The following is a 15,287-nucleotide window of genomic DNA, read 5'->3' on the forward strand; positions in this document are numbered from 1 at the left end:
CTTGAGAGTACGAGTAGCCCGTGTAATACTCCACTGTTACCTGTCTTTAAAGCAGATAAGTCCAAGTGGAGACTGGTACATGATCTGCGAGCAATGAATGAGGTAGAGGAAGACTGGCCACCTATAGTCCCAAGCCCGCCTACGCTGTTGGCTAATGTTCCACCGGAGGAAGTTTGTTTTTCGGTGATTGATTTGTGTTCGGCTTTTTTCAGCATTCCTTTGGCGAAGCAATGTCGTTATTTGTTTGCTTTCAATTCCAGAGGTAGCCAGTATACCTACACAAGGATGCCACAGGGATTTTAGCATTCACCGCATAATTTAACCATGTAGTTAAGGCAGACCTAGAGGGTGTAACATTGGAAAATAGACTGATAGAGTACATGGATGATTTGTTGGTTTGCTCCGAAAGCGAGGAATAGTGCTAGCGGGATACTCTGGCGTTATTGGAAAGATTGGCTGGAAAGTAAGTTTGGTGGTTGGGGAGTCTGGTTAACCAAAATTGCAATGGTTGTGGGTATAGCATTGCTTATGTCTGCACTTATTTTCTGCTGCTTCCTTCCACATTTTAAATCCCTTCTAGTGCGCGCCACAGCGAAACAGTTTCCGATGCTTCTGGCAATGTCTGAGTCGAACCCCCCGGTAAACAGAATTTGCAACAGCATACTTCTATGATCTGACTCGAGGAGATTTGCCGAAGGATGATGATAACACTGCGGACGACAATTATGTTTATGTTGGGAATAGTCTGTGAGGACCGAGGGGTGTTTTGCCCCTTCTCCGTTGCGGAGGGATGGGTTTTGGCCCTCTGACTCAGGAAATATAGAGTGAATTCATGTGGCTTGTGCACGAACAGTACATTGTACCCGTTTTTGTGATGATTGCTTTTAGTCTTTGGGTCTCGTGCCCTTTGAATTCCCTCTCTATCTGACACCGTTTGGTATCAAAGGGGGACAATAGAAAATATAGGCTGTACACTTCTTTATTCATAGTCTACTCGGTGTTTAAGATGGCCACTGGTATCCTTAAGATGGCCGCTGGGTCTCCTTCTTCTCCAGCCCGAGCGCGGGAAACTATTAGTGCGGGAAACATATAGCTCATTAAAAAAATAGTTAGCTCATTCCGAGGGAGACACTTTTGATTTATTGTAGCTCATTAAACACATGGTTAGCATATTCCTAGGAAGACACTGTTGATCTATTGTGTAGCTAATGGTTGTTATGGCTCGTGCGACTAATGATTTTGTAGCAGTTCTGTAGCTGATAGTTTTGATAACTGAGAAGCTTGGTGCCAGAGATTCTCTGGACTCATAAGTAATGGTGGCACATTTTGATGTTTTATAACTGATAGTTCTGTAGCCTGGTACCAGTACGCCCAATGCCCATAAATAATTGAGGCACCCTGTGATTGAGTCAGGAAATACCTGTGACAAAAGACAAATGGTTGAAGGATGAAACTGTGAAGATAAGAGAGAACATGATGGATCGTGATAATGTAATTGAGCTATGAGAAAGGTATAAAAATGTCCCGTGAGCTTTGCTCAGGGGCAGTCAGAGAGAGCAGTGATCAGAGGGTGATTGGTAACTGGCTGTCTGACTGTCACAGCTTTTATTTGCAAATAAAAGTTTAACTTCTTGGAGAATCTTCTGTGTCTCCTGGTTATTCTCAAATCTCGGTAAACCACAACATCACCAATCTCTGTGTAAAAAACATGTCCCGCAACTATACTTTGAACTTAACCACTTTTCACTTTAAATGCATGCCATCTGGCATTAGACATTTCAACCCTGGAAATAGATACCCGCTGCCTTCTCTATTTGTGTCTCTTGTAAACCGCTGTCAGATCTCCCGGAGGCTTCTGCCGCTCCAGTGAATACAACCCAAGTTCATCCCACCTCTCCTCAGAGCACATGCGCTTTAGTCCAGGCAGCGACCTGCTAAACTTCGTCTGCACCCTCTCCGAAGCCTCGACATCCTGACGCGACCAGAACTGAATGCAACACTCCATGTGCCGCCTAACAGAGTCCGATCAACATGTTCCCACATTCCTGATCACACAATTGCTAACTCAGGAGCCACCTATCTGTATCCATCAGAAAACTATCCATTATGAGTGGGCAGTCACATCTATCTTCGCTGGCCTTCTGCAGTTCAGAATTCTCTCCAATTCACGAATGTTGTTCTCCTACCTCGGTAGGTGTCCCTACCGTCTTGTCCCCTTGGATGGAACATTCAGAGTTGGACTTCACTGGTATCGCTGGCTACTGTAGAGGCAAAGCACAGCTGACCACCAGGTGGAGTTATCGCTGAACACAGTGCGGGGTTATCGCTGACCACCGAACGAGGCTATCGCTGACAAATCGGCGTTATTGCTGACCTCCAGACGGCGTTACCGCTGACCCCTAGGCGGCATTATCACTGACCACTTGTTGGGTTGCTGACAGGGATTCGTTGTAACCCAGATGTGGCTTTGCAGAAGCTTCTCTTGCCTTGACGAATTGGATGGCAAGGTGGGCCATTGCTGGTCACTTCAAAGACAACGAGTTTAGGGGAAGTCGTGAATGCAAACCTCAAAATAAGGTGGAGCTGGAAACCCGAGGCTCTCTTCAGTCTGGCTCTCTATTTTTTTCTCTTCCTGCGCTGATACATGTCGAATATTCAATCACCAACTAATGGGCCTGTATGTGGTCAGTAACACCTGTTATTGCGACAGTAGCATTTTCCTGGGAGCTCAGACTGAATGTCTGACTCAGCTAATTTTACTGATTTGGATCTTCCACCCTTCGACGATGCTTGGCCAACTGTGCCATGGTTCCCATCTCCCTGTTATGAGGAACTGCTTGTGAACACGCACTCCCATTAGCTACTCTTTACACAGACGAAGAAGCATCACCTGCAAATTAACTTCCACAGTGAGTCACTTCGTCTCTTCCGATCAGCGATATCCCCTTATTCAGCCCAACACTTCTCTCACTCAAAAATGTGGAGGAAGAAACTGCAACTTGAGCGATTCCCCATCAACAAGCCGGAATATCCACTCGCTCCAGCCCAGGCGCCCCGTGGCTGCAGTGCGAGACATTCAGTCACCTGTGTCATCGCGATGACAACTTCGGGGATTTCGGAACATCTCATGGATTTGCAGTTCTTAAAATACTCGCTGCTTCGGTGTTCCGACAAGAGACTCAATATCCAAACACACGAAAGGTGTCAACATTGGTGACGTCAAATCCGATATTTGCCCTTTTGGTCACAGTTCGTTTATTTTATCATCGTCACATGACTGGATAGAAATGTGCGAACATCTCTCGCAAGTCTGTATCTTCGGCCTGAAACCTTCTTCCTGGCTTTACCACTGAACCAAATAAAGAGGGTTTACGCAGAGGAAAACATTATCCGGCTTCAACGCGGTGAATGGTTTTATTGCAGTAAACCCCTCAGCGAAAGGTCCTCTGAGTTTAAATGGAAATGCAAGGTGAAATTCCTTGAACTACACCATGGTTTAACTTGAGATAACCGTTCAGGACCCGTTTCTCTCCCAAAATATCAGCCCTGCTGTTCGGTACTCAGTGCTTCAGGCTGTTCGATTAGCACTCCTTTCGTCGAATTATGGACCCATTTCTGGAAAGGCAAATATTCAATTACATTTGCAGACTTTCTGATAGTTTATGTACCTTCTTGTTCTTTTATCTCCTGCTTTCTTCCAAATGTCTCAAGCTTCACTTTGAAAATATTTGCCCGGTTAAACTTCCCTGAATCCAAAGTAAAATTCTTCATATTTTCCTCTGCCTGCGTTGTGTATTTCATTTCCACCTGGATATGTGATATCAATTGGAGTTCTCTGCGGAAGCTGCGCTGGTGAAGTGGTTTAGATGTTAGATTTTCTTCGCGCTGGTACGAAACCCGCTCGCAGCAGACTTACAGTTAAAGTGAATTTTCGCACCGAAGAGATCAGCTGAAAATCATCAGCTTTCGTTGATAAACGGAGTGCCTTCCGCTGCTCGACTGACGTGTTATAGATTCCATGACAAGGAACATGGCGTTCGGGACCACATTGATATCTGCAGATGTTCAGCAGGTCAAGCAACATCCATGAAGATGAGTCCTCGTGTACTTTTCTTGTCAGTGACTTTCCCGCGAACAATTAATTGCTGTTGAGAAAGGAAACAGATCAACTTTATTTTAACGACTGTCCCAGACTTTCTTTGACACAAACATGCAGTTGTTTTCTTGAAATGGTTCCGACGGGGTAAGGAGCATCCGGGTTCAGTGGACGAGCAGATGATTGATTTGGTCAGTCACGGGTGAAGTCTGCACTGCTTCAGCTGTCCGCAGATGGAGCAAAGACATTGTCATGGCCCATTTATATGTTCTAACATTTCCTTGTTGTCTTTCACGGGCACATCACTTTACATTTGGGATACCATTTCAAGAAAACAATTGCATGTTTTTCGTCAAAGAAAGTCTGACACACTTGTATGTATGCAGTGACTCAATCTTCTCATCATAACCTTTGATGCCCTGGCTACTAACATACCTATCAATCTCTGCCTCAAATACGCCCAATGATTTTGCCTCCAGAGCCGCCCATGGTAAGAAATTCCACAGATTCACCAGTCTCTGCCTAAAGAAAATTCTCCGCATCTCTGTTCTGAATGGGCCCTCTTCAATGCTGAAGTCTTGTACTCTTGTACTGGACTCCCTTATCGTGAGGAACAACTTTGCCACTTCTACTCTGTCCAAGACTTTTAACGTTACAAATGTTTCTATGGGGCCCCCTTCATTCTTCTGAACTTCAAAGATTACAGCCCAGGAGCCATCAAAAGTTCCTCATATGTCGGGAGTAATGTACTGACAAGGTTTGAATAGAAAAGTTTGAGGGAGAGGAAATGGTGTGCAGGTATAAGTGGGTATACGTACAGAGGCGGGAAAAATAGATTGTCGAAGTAGGAAACAGAATGCAATAGTTGAATGTTTTGCAGACACCGCAACACTGGATGGGACTGTGAAATGTGAGGCAGATTCACAGGGGATTTCAGCCGATCTGGACAAGTTGACTGAGTTGGGAAACAGGGCGTTTTGTCTGAGTTTACGGTGAGGAATGACGAAAATAAGCAGAAGTGAATGCGAGCAAACACCTTTTCACAGAGAGAAGGAAAACGGAAGAATTCGTTGTGCCTCCATAACCAGGCCCAACAGCAGCGAACTGCCAAAAACAATGTGCAAATCAAGAAGCCGGAGGAACCGCCATCCAAACCTGCCGGGTCAAAGGCCGAATCAAACATTGCAGGGTTCTTTCTGGGATTCTAGCATTAAGTATGAGGGGATCCCTCAATATTATAAAATTCCCCCCCCCCCCTTAAATAGTATGACTGGCATCTCAATATCTTCGACCCACCGTTATATTTTAAAATAAACCTGGGATGCATGTCTAATGCGCTTCCGTATTGATTAGGTTATTGCATGCAGAGTAAAAGCATTTTCTTATTTTTTACACGAAAATACAGGTGCACAAAATTCGTGGAAGGTCGTTTCTCAGTGCTCTGAAATAAACGAAGATGTTTTAGTCAGAGAATAATTGGATTCCAAATGAGTCAGTTAGCAATGAGGGAGAATCAAACCAAGTGATCAGATTGAATCTGTATCAGTCTCTGGTAAGAAAGAGAAAATGAACGTCCATTCCGGGGCGATGTGCTCCAGAAAATGGATTGCGTCTCGCTAGGTTAGTCTCACACTGAGCCAGCGCATGCGGGCACAATGGATTCTTCCTTGCTGGAGCCATTTTCTGATTTTGTGCTGTTAAGTCGAGGGAAGTTCCTGACAAGAAAAAAAAAACGTTTCAGCGTCAATAGTTGGATCTATCAAAATAACGCAAGTGCAATAAAAAGCCTGTGTACTTACTTATCTCGAAGAACAAAAAAACAATCCCGATCACTGGTGGATGGTACCTGAGGAAAATAGGGTCGCTAGTCTTCCGTCATAACAGAAGATCATCGCTGGTTCAAAAGAGATAAAATACACCTGCTGCCGAAAGAATGATGGAACGTCAGAGATCCCAAAATATCCCGAAGTGGGAGGAACTTCCGGCATTACTTTTTAAAAAAGACCAAGCAAATATCATCTTGACTCAATGCCACGTAATCCTGACTTGGATCTGCCTCAATGTGAAATCAGGCCCTGCCGCGGAAACTAAAGCCACGTAACCTTTGAATTGGAGGTAATGTTGTGCACCCAGTGTACCTGAGCCACAATTTGACAATGTCCCCAAGGTTCTGCTTTGCCCGACCATAGTGCAGATTGTCCGCCTTCTGTACCACACATTTTCAAGATGTTCTTGCATCTAATGGCAGCCATGACATTTGTGAATCCGAAATGCTGTCCATCAAACTGCCCCATTTTCTTCCATCGGGAATGCACAGTTGAAGACATACAAGATCACGAAGAACTCGACCCCATTTAACAACGTGTAACGTCCAACAGCGTTGCGTGATCGGGCTGCGCAGAATCTCTGTGTAATATGAATTAGTGTGGGCTCGCACACGCACAGTTGTCCTTCAGAAACAAATCACTGGTGAAGTGCACGCTCATCGCAAAGGGAAACACACATTGACAGTTTTTAAATCATCCAAACTCTTGCGGGAACAGCAGTTGTCACAATGTGCTGACGTCACGGGGAAGACGTTCACGTCCTGAGCTGTCGCGAAAGGCTGCCGGCACAAACTACTCGCAGAAAATAAGAAATGTCGTCATTTGTGTTATTTGTGGGAATGACCTTTTTCCAGTGTTTTTTTTTCATTCACTCGGTTGCAGAGCAATACACAAGGGAAGCTCAGAGCCCGAGGAAAAGAAATGTACAACACAATGGATATTTGTGTCAGAAATCTACCGACAACCAGAAAACAGTTCATTCATCTCCCTCACCGTTGACCTCGCCGGATGCCGGACATCTACCATGCTCAAGTTGAGAGCACGATGGGTACACTCCACCGATCAGAGGGAAAAGGACAGCAGGCGTTTGGGAAAAGCAGCACATGGAAATCCCCCTACAATCCGCCTCCAAACATTCAGTAATTATCTGTTTCATGTGACTTAAATGTAGGCTTTTCGATCCATCTGATCAGTGCCGGATCACAGAGCGCCCCTTCCTACAGCGAACAATCGCTGACAATATCTCCCGACATTCCACACAGACAGAACCGGATGTAAGGATTGATCCCGCGTCTCTGGGGCTGTGAGATAACAGCCTCACTCATTAAAAAGGAAGCACACAGCAAAGTTATATCCGTTTAACTACAAACGACCGTGGCAGGACTCGAACCTGCACTCTTCTGATTGTTCCAATGTTCGTTACTGGAATCAGGCAACTTCTCCATTAGGTCACACGGCCGACAGCACGAGAAACCAGTGAACACAATTGTCACAACACACATCACTCGTATATCTTCTGTCGGTTTGTTCAGATCTTCATCCTGGAAGTCTTTCTCTGACATCACGTGGGGGAACCATCACCAGAATTATTGCATCGGTTCGTGAAGACGGCTCGCCAGAACCTTCTCCTTCGCAGTCACTTGCGGACAACGGATGCAGGCCTTGCAAAGTGAATACTGTAATATCTTGGAAAGTGATTCACACAGGCAATCATCTGAGGGAACCTTGAATGTCGCAAGAGTTGGTGAAGTAATCAAGAAGAACAGAAAAGAAACAAGCCAATGTCAGGCTTGGGAAGCCAACATGAAACGGAGCAGTTGAAGGTTATGGAGGAGTGAGAAAAGAAATCAAGAGGGGAATTAGGAGAGCCAGGAGGGGCCATGAAAAGTTCTTGGCAAGTTGTACGAAGGAGATCCAAAATGATTCCATACATCGATCAAGACCAAGAGGATAACGCAAATTAAAAAAAAGGGATGATGTGCTTGGCAGAGGAGGACGTGGGCGAGGTCCTAAATGAGTACATTACGTCGGTATTTACAACAGGTGGAGAGATCAGTGCGGAGCGTGCAAATATGACGGGGCGTTTTGAGATGAAGAAAGAGGTATTGTTGTGTCTCTTAAAGAACATTAAGGTTGATAAGTCCCCAGGGCCTGGTGGGTTATACACCAGGTTATTGAGAGTGTACCGCTGCCGACGGTATCACTTGCCCAGAGAGTGCGAGAGAACGTGTCAGAGCCTCGCCCTGAATCTGCCCTGATATTGATCCTTCCCGCCCCGTCCCTGCCGTGACATCTTTCCACTATGTTATCCCCCCGACGTCGAAGAAATACCTTGATTTCTCGAGTGAATTCAGGCAAACATTTTCAGTTCATGATCAGAATCTTGAAGACTGTTGCTGGACCTATCGCCCTCAAGGAATCCGTCCGCATTAGACAAACAATGATCCATGTAAATGTATTTTAAGATAACCGTTATTTTGACAGATCTGTAAGCTCTCCCAATTACCTTCACCCGTTTGACCCAATGAATCTGAGAACATAGAACAGTACAGCACAGGAAAAGGCCCTTCAGCCCACAATGTTGTGCCAAGATAATTAGGAATTAAGATGCCTAACTGAACTAATCCCTTCCACTTACTCAATTTCCATATCCCTCCATTCTCTGCATATCCATGTGCCTATCTAAGAGTCTCTTCAATGCCTCTATTGTATCTGCCTCCACCATAACCCCTGGCAGTGCACTTCAGGCACCCACCTCTCTGTGTCAAAAACTTGCCCCGCACATCTCCTTTCAACTTACCTCTCTCAAATTAAACGCATATCCTCCAGTATTAGACGTTTATACCCTGGGAAAAAGATACTAGCTGTATACCTATGCCTCTCATAATCTTATAAACCTCTACCGGGTCTCCCCTCAGCCTCCACCGCTCCAGGGAAAACAACCCAAGTTTGTCCAAAGTCTCCTTATAGCTCATGCCCTTTAATCCTTTTGAGTATTGATCATTTTATTTTATGTTCTGTGGTAATTTATTTTCATTGTTTTTCCCCAGGTTATGGAAGACCTGACTTACGGAAATCCAACTTCTTACACAAGTTCTCCCATACATTTATAAAGCACTTTTCAAGCTAATAGTAATAATAATATTTAGATATTTATTTACTAGTCACATGTACATCGAAACACACAGTGAAATGCATATTTTGTGTAGAGCGTTCTGGGCGGCAGCCTCCAAGGGTCGCCACGCTTCGGGCGCCAACATAGCATGCCCACAACTTCCTAACCCGTACGTATTTGGAATGTGGGAGGAAACCGGATCACCCGGAGGAAACCCACGCAGACACGGGGAGAACGTACAAACTCCTTACAGACAGCGGCGGAAATTGAACCCCGGTCACTGGCGCTGCATTAGACTAACCACTATAATAATAATAATAATAAAATGTTTCATGGTGTTAATTCTAGAGAACATAGAACAGTCCAGCACGGGACAGGCCATTCGGCCCATGATGCTGTGCCAATCTTGAGCCAATTTATACTAAATGTCCTCCCCCTGATAATCACCCACATCCCTCAATTCCCTTCATATTCATGTGTCTGTCTAAAAGCCTATGAAACTCCACCAAACTGCCTGCTTGCACTACTACCCCGGTGACCCATTCCAGGCACCTTCCACTCTCTGCGTAAAACTCTTGCCCCTCAAGTCACCTTTAAACTTCCCCCTCTAACAAAAAGCATATCCTTTGGGGTTTGACATTTCTACCCTGGGGAACAGATTCTGACTGTCTACCCTGTCTATGCCTCTGTCTGCTCCATGGATGCTTAATGCCTGGGTACAGTGTATATTCCATTAGTTTAATTATGGGTAGCGTTAGAGTGAATATTCGATGAAATGAAAGAACTATAGCAAGTGTATGTAGAGCGATATGATATGGATTACGATAGAAAATGGACTTTTCTGACTTACAGAGAAATTGGCCAATTACAGTTCTCAGGAACAGAACCCATATGTAACCAAGAGACTGCCTGTATTTTCATCTCCCTATTCCCTTGATAATTAGTTCATAGAACCATATAACTTCAACTCCTCTCCCTTAGCGTCTGCCGACTTTCTGATACAGTAACGAACAGACTCTGCCGGATCCCCACATTCTCTGTGAAGACATTTTAATCCTCCCACTTCCGCTGCCTTTCGTTCACTCTTGCAATCTCTGCCGTTTGTAATTTGGCAACAAGTCCAGCTCTGGATATGCAGTTATTTCTCTCACAACTTTTGGTAACGTTATTATTACCCTGACGTCGTTGGGTCAGCGATTCGTTCGTAACACAGGTGGTGTTTGTCCAGGGTGAATCCTTATCGAGTGGAGAACAACATGGAATTAGTGCAGGATTGGTGTGGGTGGGGAGGCGAGGGCACTGTGTGACAAAGTTTCTGTGCTAACTTAGTCATCGCAACCTGTGGCACAGTGTATGTATGAATTAGAATCTATTAGGGCTACACTGATCAGAAAAGTTTACCTCTCTCCATCCCTGTACGACTGTTTAGAGATCCATGAAACACATGCTTTTCTAACACCGCTTTTAGTCCAGACCCTGTCAACATCCTGTGAACGTCTGCTCCCTGTTGTCTCAGTTCCTAACCCTGAAGTATGTGTCATTTAGTCTCTGTTTTCTCTGCTCGATTCCTCTTCCTCCATTTACCGCCCCTGCTCTGCCATTTCTGCCGCTCTCACACTGCGTCCGATTATCAGCGCCCACGGGATTTACCAGAACTTCCATTCTCCGCCATCCACCATTCGTGTTTTTTTTTCCAATTTTACTCGATTTCTTTCGGAAAATAACATAGCACATTGGAAAAACGAGCGGATAGCTGGGCTGAGTCTCCGTCCGCTCCGGAGAGAAAATGACCTCCATCACTCCCTGTCATCTCCTTGGGCCACCTTCCGATCGATACCTCCGCTGCTGTATTCAGTTCACTGGCCTCATTTTGGCGAAGTAACTGTGTAAATGCAACTTCGCCAAATATTTTGGTTCAAATGAATGAGGGGGGTACCTGCGGCTCTTTCATCTCTCATAACGGTAATGCTAACCATCAGGACAATCAGACACGATTTGACATCAGCCAATCCGTTTGTGCTTTTTGGTATCAACTCGTGCTGAACGTATGAACACAGAATGTCATCCAATCGTTTGCAGGCACCTTTGTGCGGTTTCGGACATCAGCGAGTTGGGTGCTTAACTATCCGTTACTTTTTCACCCACAAAGGCTTGATTATTCGCTATTCAGAATTTCATTCTCGGCGCGTACAGTTTTGCTTCCCGTCCCAATGGTTTGACCACTCCTTTCTCTGTTCGTCTGTTTCACTAGCCCCCCACTGAAAACATGATTTGAAACCCGGAACACTTCAGCCCCTCGCCTCCCGTCCCCCTCCACTGCTGCTCACCGATTCAAATCTGCATTCACCGCTCAGACGACTCCAGTGGCTTCACTTTTCCCACTGAACGTCTGATGATATTAATGGTCCTGCATATGAATTGGCACTGATTGATAATGTTCCGTATTTATGACCCGTATTTCCCATCAACTTTTCTGTACCTTCCCCAATTTTGCTTTTTTCCATCGGGTTCTTATTCGGACAGCCACAGACATTTCGGTGTGGCTGGCGCTCTCGTTCACATTTGATTGACATGTGATGATTTGTTGCCACAAGTTAAGGACTAAATATTGCAGTGAGAAAAGTGTAACCAGAGTTATAAGGACTGTGATCACGCTCTTTTGTTGTAAAAACATTCCACGGTCCTTTGCATTAAACCTTCATTTACTGAACAGAAGGTACCATGGGGCTGAGACAAAAGTTAATTTCCCCAACTAAACCCGCATGGGTGGAACTTTGCTGGATTCACTGTTGTTTCCTCAGCTCCCAATGTTATTGATATCGCTGCTCAACGCTCTGACAGTCGGCCACAAGTTAGCGGACAGTAGAGTCCGACGGAGGGTGAGAAGCAGTAATAATGATGTGTATCACAATGGTGCCGAGATTGAAAACCAAAGGAAGGCCATTATCTCTCTCGTTGCAATATCCGGCAACTTCGTGCTGCTTTGGATGGCGTGTTTTGTATTTTTGATGTCAATCCTACATGAAAAGGCGTTGTTGTTCAACAGGTTACCACGACCCGTTGTTGATCGCGGACTGAAGCCGCGACATGCCCCTCATTCTGAGCTGCTGCCCAAACACTTGAAGTGTCTCAGTCTCAGTTCAGCCAGGAGCTGAAGAATTTGGTCAAATAATCGCTTAGAACAATGAGTACGTCAAGGAGAGAAATAATGTAGGAATTCCGAGCACTAGGGCCCAACAGCATTTCATTTCCCACTTTACCTGAGTCCAGAGATTTTCGGTCTCGTTAAGAATCATATTTCGGCAACATCCAGAAAATATTACATATTTCTATGTTTTCAGTGATTGAAAAAAGAACAAAGAATTCGTCTCAGATAAACGCAAGCGGACCAGTTTGTGGAGGTAAAATTTTAATTTACACACAAATGCATTCAATTGCCTTGGATGAACGTTACACTCTAATCCACCGTCAGATCGCTGAGGAATTGGTGTTACGGTGCAAAAATAAACATTTACAAATTTTGGACAGAAGGGGAATGCAAACCATGTGAGGATAACTTCCGAACAATAAAGCACTGGTGATGATCAAGATCACATGTTCAATTCCCATCATTTTTATTACCGGCGACCTCGCCACCAGCGGTAGCGCTGGAATCATTTATTTTGGAACTTTGGTGATTAAGTTGCTCGTCGTGAATTCACTCTTTCTCTGTGGACAGTGGTTTACAGCCGCACGTATAACGGACGGATCGCCGATGGGTGTTGTTTCCAACGACAAATATCTCGGTCTTGGCTATTAGAACCGCAGTTCAATGGTAAAGTGCCAGAGACGTGTCTGTCAACACGGACGTTGCCAGCTGCGGGATTTAAATGTCTCTCCGAATGCGGTTCTTCCTGCAACAAGGGCCCCGAACATACAGGGAACCAGCTATATTTTTTTGAAGTGGCGAATCTCTTGCGCTATGTATTCAGCAGCCGGTGCGCTTGGACACGCCCTTCAATGGCGTTCAACTTGCGTTCTCTGTCGCTAATCGATGCCCTACTTGTAAAGAGATGTGTCGAGAACATGGATTACTCTTTAATGCAGTCCAGATTCTGAATGGGCAGGAGGGCGGATACTTTATGACGGAAATGCAGTCAGTTTGCAATGGAATATCAGAGAACGACGAATAATAAATTCCATGTGAGTCGTCAGCTGATTTCTAACACCTCTCTCTTTTTTCCGAGACTCAGTAAGGGAGGAGAGGTTGGTTGAGATTCCCGACGATCCACATTATCGCAATTAAACTGTTGGGGATTTCTGCGTGGTCCTTGGGACAAATTGGAACGTGTTTGTTGCAGAACGGAATTAAAGTTTATCCGACCGCCTGGTACAAAACTATGCTCACCTGCTTCCGGATCTCCATCAGCTGAATCTCACAGAAGAGCGGGTCATTGTAGGGTTTCCCCGGGCGATCATACAGCAGCCCCGGGGTCCAGTGACCTGTTTCCGCAGCAAAATGTATGAATATGAACCAGCAGTCCCGGTTCCCCACAACACAGATCTCAATGAAGCGCTGAAGGCCACATTGGCCATTCGGTACTTATGACCAGGTCTTGAAATTGGCAGTCGATGTGAGAGAAGACAGCTCCTCAATGGACGAGGATGAAGTGGGACCGACTGGTTTTGAGTGGGATTTATTAGCTTGGAAGGAGATTGCAATGACTGGATGACGAAAGAATGAAATTAATTTGGTATAGATCGGAATTGATGGGCGGCACGTATACGGTGGGCAGAATGCTATTTTCGTGTGATCCGGCTCCATGGAACAGAAACAGTGTTAACTCAGATGGTCAATTGTTTTTTTTTCCAGTTAAACTGTTTCTGCACTATCACTTGAAAGAGCATCATGTCCCATATATTCCAGGTTTAAAAGAGGTCAATGTTGCTGGACAGTTCTGTCACTCATATTTGGAACAGAGTCAGTATGTTTTGCCGTTAAAAAGGCTTGTTCAGTGAAGTTGGAACTATCTAGATCAGGGGATCACTGTCTGAGGATGAGGGCTGGGCCAGTCAGAGGAGACAAGAAGAATTCTCTTAGACCACAGGAAGAGTATCATTGGAATTCTCCGCCTGAAAGCTGATGAGGTTCACTCGCTGAACATAATTTCGACAGTGATGAAATTATATTGGACATTAAACGAATTACAAGTGTGAAGTTAGTGTGCCAAGTGGTCCTGAAATAATGTCTTGGCCATCGTTCCGTGACTAGCGGAGCTCTTGTCTGCTGGTATAATTATTTTGTACTTATTTTAAGCAACGAGTGAAGATCTTCCTGCACATGCTCATCAAATTCCACAGGGGAAGAGTGGAAGTAAACTGCAATGAAGTATTATCATATTCTCCTGCCGACCGTCAGGTATCGAACGAATTTGCGCTGCATGTGAAATGCAGAGTTAAACCTGTGCTTTTTTCATTCACCCTCTCCACGACGGGAAGAGCGTGGGTCTGAAAAGAGAAAATCGTGCAGGTCAATATATTCCCTGCGTTCTCAGGTGTGGTGAAGTGCGGGTTGATTAATGTTTCTCCACCGACACTGTTGCAGCAAACACTACCAGCACAGCACCGCCCGGATCTTACCTAGGACTTCTCTGAATGTGTCAGTATCATGAGTAGGTACATTATCACTGATATATGGCGTGAAATTTGTTTTGCGGTTGTGGTAAAGAGAGAGACAAAAAGACATATTAATTCCGAGAAGTTAGAAAAAGAAAAATCAACAGTGCCACAGAGAATTAATAAGGTGGTGTTCATGCGTTCATGGTCTGTTCAGAAATCATTCAAGACTTTCAGAGATTACTGCCATGGGCTCCTCTTCCATTCACTTTGAGCTCCACAGTTTCTACCACTCACGGTCCACACGAGAGCTCTGCTCCTCGGGCATACTGATCCCGTGGAGAATCGAATTTGAAATTGCAATCATTGCGGCGAAGTTCATTTCCGAAAACGGACCATTAGTCAGGCAGTAGGGAAGCAGAATTCAATACCTAGGTGCTGGAAAAATGACGTAGCTTTTTCCTGTAAATATCTATCTCGGGGGATCCTGGAAAAGTTGAGGCGGAAGTCGCTGTCAAGGGATCACCCACTGTTACTGTTGACAATATCTGGAGCAGTGGGGCTAGTAAATGGGGTAGACAGCACGACGTAGAAGCGGCGAGACACAATTTCATGAAGCGCACCTTCTGTTTTAAAATCGAGCGGAAGAGCGGGA

Source organism: Pristis pectinata, chromosome 14 (assembly GCF_009764475.1).
Source record: "Pristis pectinata isolate sPriPec2 chromosome 14, sPriPec2.1.pri, whole genome shotgun sequence".
NCBI lineage: Eukaryota > Metazoa > Chordata > Chondrichthyes > Rhinopristiformes > Pristidae > Pristis > Pristis pectinata.